The following is a 12,662-nucleotide window of genomic DNA, read 5'->3' as shown; positions in this document are numbered from 1 at the left end:
TCTTACATAAATGGTTGTAATAAGTGTAACAAATCTTGATGACAATGAATACACAAAAAATAGATTTTGCACTTAGAAAATTACATAGCAACAGCTGTTTAATCTACGCTATACTAATGCAAGAATATCTATTCTACAGGATTGTTTATTTTAGCAAGAGACTGTTTAATGAAGAATGAAGTACAATAAACAAAATTAATACACTAATGCTCAAAAGTAACTGCTGAAGTACACCAGTTAAGAGTGTGGTATCCAGTTCACAGGGATTTGAGGAAGTGGTATATTATTATTTGGCTTATTTTTTCGTCGTAAATAAAAGGAAACTGTACAAAGCAGAAACACCAACACAAAGGTTCCAGATATACCCGTTCCTAGCATTATAATTTTAGTTTTGTTCACCTTTTAATTGTAAAACCTTTTGCATCATAACATTGGCATCAATTTTGCCTTGCTGTGAGTTTATGACTTCAGAAGGGAACTGTCAAGAGAGTCATTGAGGTAGGATAGGTTTTATGTAGGAAATGCTTGCATGGCGTTTTCTGAAAAAAGCAAACAACATGGTTATGAACCTACAAACCTAGTAAAAACAAAAACAAAGAAAAGAAGGAATACATTGTTAACTACAAGATCTACATGTTTCTACGTTCAACTTTTCTTTCTTAAAAAATAAACCATTATAATTTATTATTTACATTTGTATACTGTCCACAGTCTACTAAGATTCAACTAGGACATTCGCACCCTTGAACGAAGATTGTATGGTGCCATGTCTATATGTTGTGCTGGCGTGGACACTCTTTTTCCTTGTCGGGTACTTCCTCCACCCTTCGGAAAAGCAGACACTATTGTTGAAGGAATTACATCTGGAGCGCCCTTAAAAGGTTTTAAACGACTTGCATGGACAATGGTAGTTCGGGTGGGCAGTTGCAATTTAACGTTGACTGGTGACGTGATCTCAATAATTTGATAAGGACCTCTGTAGTTTGTTACAAATTTCTTCGTTTTTCCTTTCGCTATGTAAGGAGTTGAAACCATAACTCACTGACCGATTTTGTAATTTGGATATTTAGCTTGGGTATTACCTAATCTTTCCTGTCGTTCCAAAGCCTTTGTATTAGATTTGTGAACCTTTTTCCATACATCCTTCATCATTCGACTGAAATCTCTTACTGTTTCTCCGACTTTTCCGTTTTTCTGCCTGATTACATCAAAAGGGGACGGCATTTTTTTCCCATAGACCACTTCATAAGGTGACATGCCAGTTGCTTCATGCGTTTTGGCGTTGTATACCGACACGATTGTTGGTAAATACGTATCCCAATTAGAATGTTGTTCGTTATTATAATAACTAAGCATCTTGCCAATTGTCCGAGGAACTCTTTCTGTGCGCCCGTTGCACTGAGGGTGTAACGGAGTTGTGCGTAATTTGCGTATTTTTAATAAGTGGCAGAGCTGTTTCATTCGTTCAGACATAAAATTAGATCCCTGATCTGTGATAATAGCTTCAGGTACGCCAAATTTAAGTATCCAGTTGTTAACTAAAGCTTGGGCAACTGTATTTGCTTGCTGATCTGGGAGACTCACCATAGCTAGATAGCGTGAAAAGTGATCGATAATTGTAAGAACATACTTATTACCAGCAGGTGTTTTATGAAATGGCCCGTAGAGATCCAATCCGCAGATTTGAAATGGACATGAAGCCTCGGGGAGCCTCTGTAAGGGTATTTTTGAACGAGAAAGTTCAGCTCTTTGTGCGCACGCAATGCAATTACGAACGTACTGCGCAACATCCTGCTTTCTGGTTTGCCACCAAAATCGCTCTGCTACTCGTCTTTCGGTTGTCCGCTGTCCACCGTGTCCTGCAAGGATATGATCGTGGGCCTCTGCCATTATTTCTTGCCTAAGGTGTTGGGGAACAACAATTCGCGGTCCAAGTTTTGTTTTACGGCATAATACACCATCTTCAAAGCAAAATTGTTTTTGAGTTGCGTATTTTTTACATTCTGTATCCTCATCTTGTGCCTTTCTCCAGTCTTCAGTATCTCGGCCTGTTGCTTCCAAAAGTGCTATTTTCCGACTTAGGCAATCTGCATTCGTGTGTTTTTTGCCTGGTTTATGGATAACTTCGAAATCCATTTCGGAAAGACATAGGGCCCAACGGGTAAGACGACTAGATGGATCCTTTAATCCAAGTAACCATTTTAAAGCTGCGTGGTCTGTAATGACCTTGAATTTTCTACCATACAAGTAGCATTTAAAGTATTTGATACCATAAATAACACTTAACAATTCTTTCTCCGTTGTGGAATAATTTCTTTCTGCCGTTGTTAGTTGTCTCGAAGCGTAGGCTATGGGGTGTTCGGCGCCATTAATATTCTGACTCAAAACAACTCCTACTGAATGACCACTTGCGTCACAGGATAAAATAAATTCTTTATTATAATCTGGGTAGGCTAATACTGGACTGTGTGTTAACTTATCTTTAAGGGTTTGAAATGCTGATTCACAATCTTCAGACCAATGAAATTTTGCACCCTTTTTCAACAATTGGGTTAAGGGTCGGGCAATTTCAGCAAAATTTTGAACATATTTTCGGTAATACGATGCGAGACCAATGAAACTTTGTACTTCCTTAACGCGTTGTGGTGTTGGGAAGTCCTTAACTGCCGAAATTAATCGAGGATCTGTTTTAATTCCTTTTTCACTAATGACATGCCCTAGGTATGTAACCTCTGTCAATGCAAAACTACATTTTTCCATATTTAATGTTAATTTAGCTTTTCTAAGTCTCTGAAAAACATTACGCAGACGCACAGCATGTTCATTAATGTCTTTGGAGAATACACAACATTGCTGAGTTTTGAGTCCTCGCAATACTCCATCGAGTAGTCTTTGAAAAGTTGCTGGTGCATTTTTCAAACCGAAAGGCATTCTTTTAAATTGCCAGTGGCCTCCAGGGGTAGAAAATGCTGTTTTATGCCTATCTTCAGGTGCAACTTCCAATTGATGATATCCGCTACGTAAATCGATTGTTGAAAAGTATTTACTGTTACCCAAACTGTCAATGATATCTGTAATGTTTGGAAGAGGATAAACATCTGAGATAGTTTGTTTGTTAAGGTGCCTGTAGTCACAACAAAATCTATATCGTTTCGTACCGTCGGGAGACTTCTTTGGAATAATTACAATATTTGAATTATAAGGCGAGTCAGGATATTCTATAATTCCATCTTTTAGATGCTGTTCTATAAATTCATCCAGTACTGGCTGTAAGTGATGCGCAACTCTATAAGGTTTCCTATAAACTGGGGGGCTATTTCCTGTTGGGATCCTATGCTGTGTGATGTCTGTTGCTGGCAATGGACCTTCTGCATTAAATAAATCTTGGAACTCAACTAAAACTGCTTCTATCGTGTCTCTATCCTTTGCTTTCAAATGCTCAATCTTCTGGCGCAATGCGGTTTTATAGGCGTCTGGTTTCTGACCATCAGTAATATCAGACCAAATGAAATCTTCTTCTTCAAAAGTACTGACTGTAGCTACTAATATTCCCTTATGCAACTCTTTGTCCTCCACTCCGAAATTGTCAATATGTACCGGTACTTTTCTTTCTCCCTCAACGTCTTGAACCCGTACAACACTCCTACGTACAAAACAATGTGATAAATCTAATTCCTCATTTTCCTCTAAAGGCTCTATTAGACACACTGTGTCTGTAGGTACTTCGTGGTCAACGGTCATCCAGAGAAGTGTTCCTGAGCCAGATGGTATCTGATCCCGCGAATCAACCTTCAAGGACGTTGCACGCAGTATAGTTGATTTCGCCTTCCGGTTAGAGAAATCTTGCGGCAGAGGGCCCTTTGCAGCGGTGTCACCTAGCTGAAACACTATTCCGCTAAGTTCTACAGTTTGCTGTCTGAGGTCGATTTTAGCGTGATGTTTATTCAGGAAATCCAACCCTAGGATCGCGTCGTACCCGTCAGTTACCTTTGTTACCACTTCTACATCTTCCTGAAATTGTACACCGTGAATATAGAAAATCAATGATGTACATCCTAATGACTTAACTGTACCTCCTCCTACTCCACTCAATCTATACCTTGGAGGGTCATATTTCTTTTCTCCAATACATTCATTACTTACTATTGATACGTTTGCGCCTGTATCCACCAGTATCCTTGCCTCTTTATCCTGTATGGTAGCAGATAACCAGCATTCCGCCTTCACATTCGCCTTAATGGCATGAAATTTTATTGGGAACGCCTGGCGGCGGGTCCGACATTCCCGTTTGAGTTTAACTGATTTCTATTTCCAAAAACTTTCTTAGACCTGCATTCCTTGAATGTGTGACCTATTCTTTGACAATTAGTGCATTGAGGTTGTCTGCAGTTTTTTGCTATATGTCCGTGTCGATCGCACCTAAAACATCGTACTCCTGCTGAAAATATATTTCGCTTCTCCTTGTATCTGGTGGCAATGTCAATTTCTTCAAAAGCTGTCGCCACAGATACAGCTTCTGCTAAATTTTTAGGAAACTCTGCCCTGACACGACGGGACGTTTCAGGAGGTAACCCACGTAAAAATGTATCCAGAGCTCTATCTTCCGCCTCTTGTAAAATAACTTTATTTGCTTCATCACTAGTTGTCAACTGGTAGGTGTTAATATTAACTTTTCTAATCCTATCTACAAAGCTTTCTAACGACTCGTTTTGCCTCTGAGTGATAGTGTGTAACTGTTCCCTATAAAATCTACAGCTGTTCTGTTTTTGAAAACGTTTAAGCAATCCTTTCTTCAATTCCTCAAATGTTGGAGCATTCCGTAATTCTTCATGGTATAAGACGTGTGCTTTAGCCTCTCCTGTCAATCTTAACTTTGTCATTTGTAAGAGCTGTTCATCTGACCATGATCCTAACTTTGCAGCTGCTACTAAATCATCAAAAAAGGCTGTTATGTCCTCGCCAGGTTTACCTGAAAAAGGAGTTACTAAGGCTGCTGCTGAGGAATCTAGGGTGGGAGGGATAGAACTGGTTTGCCTAACCTCACTCAACCGCTTAAATAATGCATTATTATCACTTTTAAGCTGTTCTATCTGATTAACTAAGATCTGAATAGCTTCCTCAGTAGAAACCGCTTGTGGTGCTGACTCTGACTTTGTACGATTTCGTGTCATCATTTTACAAACTGTTAGTTACACAATCTTACCACACTGAATGAAAAGGATGTTTCAATATTTTCGACAAACTCTTAAAATTATGAGAGAGAACAAACTCCTAAATAAAGAAAATATTACGACTGATATGCAAACCTCTATCCCTTCACACATTAAAAAATAATAACTGGGGACCTTTAGTGACTGTCATTCACACCTCATATTGAGCCAAAGGTTTTTTCTCTGACACCAATTGTAACAACTTGAACGTGCTTCTGACATCAAATGTAATAGTTGTGTTACTAAATGTGACACTTCTGTCACTCAATGTAACTGGATTTTCTCTTTGGATGCTGTCAATTGTCAGGATGAGCATTCTAAAGCATTCTGTCAGGGTGAAAATATTAAATAAATTAACTTTTCTCTCTTACAGCATGTGGGCAGGGTGGGTTCTCCCTTGGCTCGGGTATGAGGTCGAATGAAACATCATTTTTACATAAGATAACTTTTATTGAAAGTTTCGTACAACTGTATCTTACTGGATGTTCTGGTTCGGAGAGCGGCAGCCGTGTCGTTTGCGTAGCCTTGTGCTGCGACAGCGGCGGCGGCGGCGGCGGCGGCGGCGGCGGCGTCTGATTACGCGTAGCGGTGTGTATCTCGTGTCGCCGTCTCGCCCAGCTGACCGGAGACGCGCAGCGCGAGGTGGCCCGTTTAATTATTGCGAGCGACGTCGTGCATCGGATGGTGATACCTTGAATTTGACGTCCCAGTGTTTCTCTTCTCTAAGCGGCCGCGTGTGTTGTGCGTCGACCAGCGGAGCGGCGCGGCGGGGGAAGGCCAGTGTCCCGAACTCGAACCACGGACTCCCGCTTGCCAGTCTTCGGCTGTCAGGTCTTCATCCCAGCTCACAGGTAACTACTGATGTGAGGCCGTCTCCTTCCCGTCCTCACGAGTCACCCGGGTATGTAAAAACCAGACTTCCAATACCTTTTAACTTCTGTCTTCTGGCGCCGCGGCTGCTGCTTGCTATTCCATTACAGCGGCGGACTTGGTGCGACTGTGCATGATGTAGTCTCTTCTTGCATGACGGTCTTCAGCAGCGAAACTGACTGAACACTACTGCTACTCTTCTTTTCTTCCTTCGTCTCTCGTCTTCGTCTCCGTTCCCGTCTCCGTCTTCGTCTTCGTCACCGTCTTCATCTGTCTTCCTCTGTCTTCATCTCTCGGGCCCACCGCGTCTCGCGTATTTATTCACTTCAGTTCACTGGAGGTGAACGACTTCACGGCCATTGCCTCTTCTGTCACGTTGAAAAGCTTCTCGAAGAATCTTCTTGACCTGGGTCATTGGCTCTTGGAATGTAGGCGGGGGCCTCTGATCGCATGTGACGACTGAGAAACACGTGAGCCGGTCATTGCCTCTTCCGTCACGTTGAAAAGCTTCTCGAAGAATCTTCTTAACGTCGGTCATTGGCTCTTGGAATGTAGGCGAGGGCCTTTGCTCACATGCGACAACTGAGAAACACGTGAGCCGGTCGGGCGATGCCCTGACGGCTGAATCGACAGCGCCCGCTTATGTGGAACTGCTGACTTCACGGTCATTGTCTCTTCTGTTCTGCTGTTCTGCACGCTGAATGCCAGTATGTAACTCTAAACTAAACCAAGTTTTCCATTTATATTCTAATTTCTAGTTCACTTTGATTTCACTAATTCATTTACTTAAGTAACACTCAACAGTTCATACACTTCAGTACACGGGGGTATGCTGAATAGTAATCCCTCCGAATGTTTAATGTTAAAACTTCTTTTTTAGGCAGAACAAATTCTGTCAACATTCTACATCTTTGTTCTTCATGCCCGTATATTTGTTTCTCAACATAGTCATCCTGCTGACAGATTTCTCTCTACGAGGGACCAGTTTGATGATGAAGTCAACGTAGAATGTTTGACTTTGTTGACGGAGCCACAACTGCAGCTCTGCTTGCAACGGTTCATCACTATCAAAAAGAGGTCCTCAGAAGTGTTCTTTAAGTTCTGGAAACAGAAGACAATCGGATGGGGGACTGTATGGAGGATGATCGGTGACACTGAAACCAAGGCGTCGAATCATTGCAGATATCACACCGCTCGTGTGTGGTCTGGCACTGTAATGCTGAAGGAGACGGTGCTCCAAGTGTGGATGAACTCTTCCAATTCGAATTTCGGTTATAGCACGCTGTTTCTCACGCAATGACATAGTTACGTTACGTACCGCCATGTTACACGCTACAATTCGGAGCCCTCTAGCAGTAGAGGATTAATCAAATGAAAACCTTAAATTTGTAATAACAAATCGAAATTTCGCGCCGTTATTCTGTAAGTTGGTAAGCGTGCTATAAACAGCGTGCAGAATGGCCTGTAGGTGGCAGCATAGAGCAGATGCACACATACCGTCGCAGCATCAATATAAAGATGACACCAGGGAAGATCAGTGTTCTGTTATTCGGTTTGTGCGTAGTGCAGGTGTGAAACCTACTGAAATTCATCGACGAATTAAGGTTCAGTACAGCGATGCATGTTTGTCACAGCAGCAAGTCTACGAATGGAGTAGGAAGTTCGCAAATGGTGTGACTTCAGTGGAAGATGCTCCTCGCCCAGGTCAGGCACAACGAGTTGTGACTCCACAGAACAGCAGTTGAAGCCACAGTGAAGGAAAACCGCCGAGTGACACTGAATGGCATTGCAGCATGTTTACAGATTAGTCGTGGGCCAGCACACCACATTGTGCATGATGTGCTCCAGTATCACAAAGTGTCTGCAAGATGGGTGCCACGGCAGCTGGCTCTTGAAATGAGAGAACGACGTGTTGACGCTTGTGAAGAACTTCTTCGGCGCTTTGAACTAGAAGGTGATAGCTTCCTTGCAAGAATCGTTACTGGTTACGAAACTTGGGTTCACTTTCACCAACCGGAAACGAAGACTGCGAGCAAGGAATGGCTCCGTTCCTCATCACCAAAACCAAAGAAGTTTCGAACAGAACCATCAGCAGGGAAGGTCATGCTGACTCTCTTTTCGGACGAAAAATGCGTCATTTAGGAGCATTATATGCCTAGAGGGACCACTGTCACCAGTGTATCATACACAGATCTCCTAAAAAATCGTCTGCGGCCTGCAATCAAATCAAAGCGACGTGGATTGCTATCAGCAGGTGTCCTTTTGCAACATGACAATGCAAGGCCCCACACTGCCCGTATGTAACGCCGGAAATGCATATCATCCTATTTCCATCTATTGTACTATAATTTGTTTTCCTTATTTTTGCTACCTGAATATATGATATTTCTGTGTCTTTACATATTGTAATTGTTTTACTATTTGTATATATACATTTATGCATTTATGTCGATGTATAATTGGTTTTGTGTGTAAAGATTATTTGTATTTTTACGCTGGGTCTTGCCTAGGGAAGAAGAATCAAAGTGTGTAGGATCTTTGGTAGTGTTAACTCTGCCGCATGGAGGCGGGAAGAGGGAGTCTGGCTGGAGTAGCGAGTGGAGCAGGTGTGTGGTGTGAAGCTCCCGCGAGTTGCCGCGCTTTCGGGGTTTGGCAGCATGTAATTGCGCTCGACTTGCGATGATAGTTTCGGACATGGTGTCGCGGACGGGAAGCATTAGCTGGCGCACATCAAGAGCCCGTTTCGTCTGGTGACCGTGTCGAGAAGAAGGCGCGCCAACATCCAGCTTCTGCAACAGCGACGGCCGACAATGAGTGACTGTCGCCACCTCCTCGATCGACGACTTCAAACCTTCAATCAACCAACAAGGAAGACTAAAAGCACATAAAGTTTCAGAACTGTATGGCAGACCTCAGCTTTTCAAACTGTTCCATTTGCCTCGCAAAATTACAGCAACTTAGCATGAACTTTTGTTGCTCATTGTCCCAATTGCATTACCAAGCAGGGTCCCTTCCTTTTCCGAAATGAACCCGAGTGTCGTTGAAATTCAAACGCCAGCATAATTCCATTTCAGTGCTTTAATTTCAAAATTCAGTTAAAGTATTCATAGCTGGCTACAATACTTAGATTACACAAGCACAAATTAAGAGTGCTAGTTTTGTTACCATATTTTAGCTTACCTGTGACTGCAGCTCAGCTTGGTACGTACTAAATTTTACTATTGTTAATTGTTCAGAATCATTTAATTCAAGTTCAAAGTTAAATCTCTTCTTTCTAAATTGCGTAGATTCAAGTAGCTTTTGAAATTATTGTTGAGGTAGTCCAAGACTAACCGTATTTTACTGAATTTCGATGTGCTTAAGAACGAAAGCTTCTTATTAATTTCAGTCACTAAATTAACTTTCAGTTTTCCGGTTTTATTAATTCTTTTGCTAAATTAAGTCCGAGTGCAGCGAAAGTTATTACTTCTGACAAACTTTCAGTTTTCACACTACACGTGTCAACCTTCAGTTGCCACGCTTCTAGTGCTAATTATATGTGTAATTACCTTTCTTTTTCAGTTACTATAGTAATTGTCCTTAGGACTGGCGACCGTAATCTCCCCCAAATCTCAAATATCTAATTACCGCTAGTTAATTGTTAACGTAACGGCCGCACATTTACTTTCTTTATTAACTTTACCCCTTTCCAAAATTAATTTCCACCAGTTTCATTTGCATTTTTCCTTTCATTTAGATGTAACCCTTTCCTCCCTCTTTACCGACAGATTAACTTCGGTGACGATTGCTTTTTCCCAAATTTCCATTAGGTACACGCGGTTTAATTTTTCACTGTCATTAAGGTCGATAAGTGAGGGGGAGGTTACAGTACAACAGTTGCAACAATTACAGACCTGCTTTTTGAGTGTCTTCCTCATCCACCATACTCAGCAGACCTTGCCCCAAGTGATTTCCATGTGTTTGGACCACTCAAAGACGCAGTGGTAAGAAAGAAGTTCAGTCTGATCAAGAGGTAAGCCATGCGGTGGATGAGTGGTTGCGCGGACTACCAAAAGAGTTTTTTTCTAAAGGAATTTATGCACTTTGTAAGCGCTGGAGGACTTTCATTGAGCGTGGGGGAGATTATGTTGAAAAGCTTTGTACCATTTCTGCACAATAAATAATATTTAAAAAAATATTTAAGGTTTTCATTTGTCTCACCATCGTATGTAGACGTGAAGAATAAAGATACAGAATGTTAATAACGTTTATTTTATTTAAAAAGATTTAAGATTTTTCACATAAAAAGTATGAAGCATTATTTTTCAGCAAACCCTCGTACATTGTAGCCATGCGTTTTAGATGGCAAATGAAGTACACATTATGGAGCCCAAATTAAGGAGAAAAAGAGGATTAGTAACACACCTGTCTTGCCACTGTAACGTACCCTCTCTGTTATTGTTTTTGTTGTTTGTTATTGTTTTTAGTTCTTGTAGTTGTAGAGATATGAAATTATTGTAGCGGTTCGCTTAGTCAGCCGTACTTCGGAATTTTTTGACATTAAATGGAGCCTGAAACTTGCGTAATAAATACTTCGCGTGAAGTGCGATTTGCGGCATAAAAAAAATTAATTGCGGAGATGCAATCCACAAAATATTAACAGAAAAGCTTTAGAACAATGCGTACGACTGACTAGACACATTCAGAGGGTAGGTACATTCGCGTACGAGTGGTTGCGATCTGATGAGAAAGATCTATCTTAATTTCTTTTTGTGTGTAAAATAATTACGTCGTAACACGCTCGGAGATTGCGAACGTACAATCAGGGTAGAGGCACGTACTTTCTATCATTCCCCGTGGCCTGGGTAAAAGAATTGCAATTATTTAAATTTAAGAATATTTCTTTTTCAATCGGACTCCTATTTTTATACGAAAAGGAAGATTGCAGGTTCTGAATGTCTCGGCAAAAACACATCGAAATTAATCTTAGCGGCCACCAAAGGAAAGTAGTGAGCACAACCACGTACCTCTATTGTTGAGCAGTGCCGTCGTAAAGATCGTCGCCTCCATCTAAAATTCGCCTTCTCGAATTAACAGAATAATTTGTACTCCATTGGTATGGGATTTAGGCTTGATCTTGACAGAAATTATAAAACACATTTTTCATCATTTAACACCTTCATTTAACACACACACAGACATGAAACTATACAGTACGTCTTTACCCCAGCACATCAGAACAAAAAAGGTCGTTAATACTAGAAGTAATAAAAGAATCTCGAAATTAGTCCTTTGCCTCTCAATGATATAAAATTAGAGTATTCCTCTGGTATCACAGTCGAACAAATTTTCTTCTTGTATCTTTGAGATTAAATTACAACATTTTTTAGTTCCTTTTCACCACCTACAGGACACCTTGGTCTCAGTAACTGAAAATTGTTGACACGCCCTCTGCTCACCGCTAGCCCTACCAGTACCAAACAACTGCCAGCTCGGTACCCACCTTGTGACCAGCCTGGGGACACATTGCAAACCATGCACTGCCGTCCGTGGTGCCCATCCACCATATTAACCCCCTTGTAATGTTCAGGGGACCACCATAAGTGACCGTGGCTTCAGCGTGAAAGGTGTCTTTGAACAATAGTGACATTTCGGTTCGGCTCATTGCCTATTTCCTTCAGTTACATTCTATACTGCACTATACGCTAGCAGTTATTTCTATCTATCGTCCAAGTTCAATCGAGTTATATTACCTAGCAGTAAAAGATCATGTGAAATTTGCTTTCGTCTTTAAGCTTCGCCCACGAGCGTATTTTTACCTTTAATCACATATATTTGTTGCTATGTGCAGTTTCATAATAAGAACCAATTGCAGCTCCTTGATGGAGTGTCATCGCAAAGGACAGGTATGGCGAATTCTGCCGCCTGTGTTTCGCCGCTGCTGTGACGTTTCTTCCCGTGGTATTCAGCTGCCAGATGCCGGGACCGCTCTTGCAGAGAACAGCCACCGCAACTCCAGGGGGTGTGTTGGATATAACTAGCCTTGCGCGAAATACGCCAACCGCGCTAATGCATCCGCAAGTTGACAACATCCCCTTGCGTGCTATACACCTAACACCTACGTACCAGAACTTGCACGTTCCGTGCTACAAAGGCGTGCCTCTGTAACCAGCAAAGGAAAATACGTATAACTCCGCAGAAAATAATTTTTCATATTTTTTTGGTAGTAGCTGAACAATTTTCGCATTCTGAGCTTATAAAGTATATGTCGAAGGGAGAAAAATGCTGTCTTCAACTTTCATAAAAACAAGAATGCAGTTAAAAGAGACGAAGGACGTGAAAGGGAGGCGCCAGCCTCTTTACGTACGCGATGATAAAATGGTATGGATGCACATCGCCGAAGCAGTTAAGAAACGAATCTAACTCGCCGCCCTTTAGAGGCAAGTCTGCTGTTTTAAAGTCATGCATCCACCTTGTTGTTCCCAGTGCGCATTTTGGCAATCTATCTTTCATGGTCAAAGACAATAACGCTATTTGTTGTATTGTCCATTTGTTTACATTCATCCTCCGATTAATATGTCTATGGTGTTGTGCCCATTTGTT

This window comes from Schistocerca serialis, chromosome 1, assembly GCF_023864345.2.
Source record: "Schistocerca serialis cubense isolate TAMUIC-IGC-003099 chromosome 1, iqSchSeri2.2, whole genome shotgun sequence".
NCBI lineage: Eukaryota > Metazoa > Arthropoda > Insecta > Orthoptera > Acrididae > Schistocerca > Schistocerca serialis.
This window is presented reverse-complemented; position numbering follows the sequence as displayed.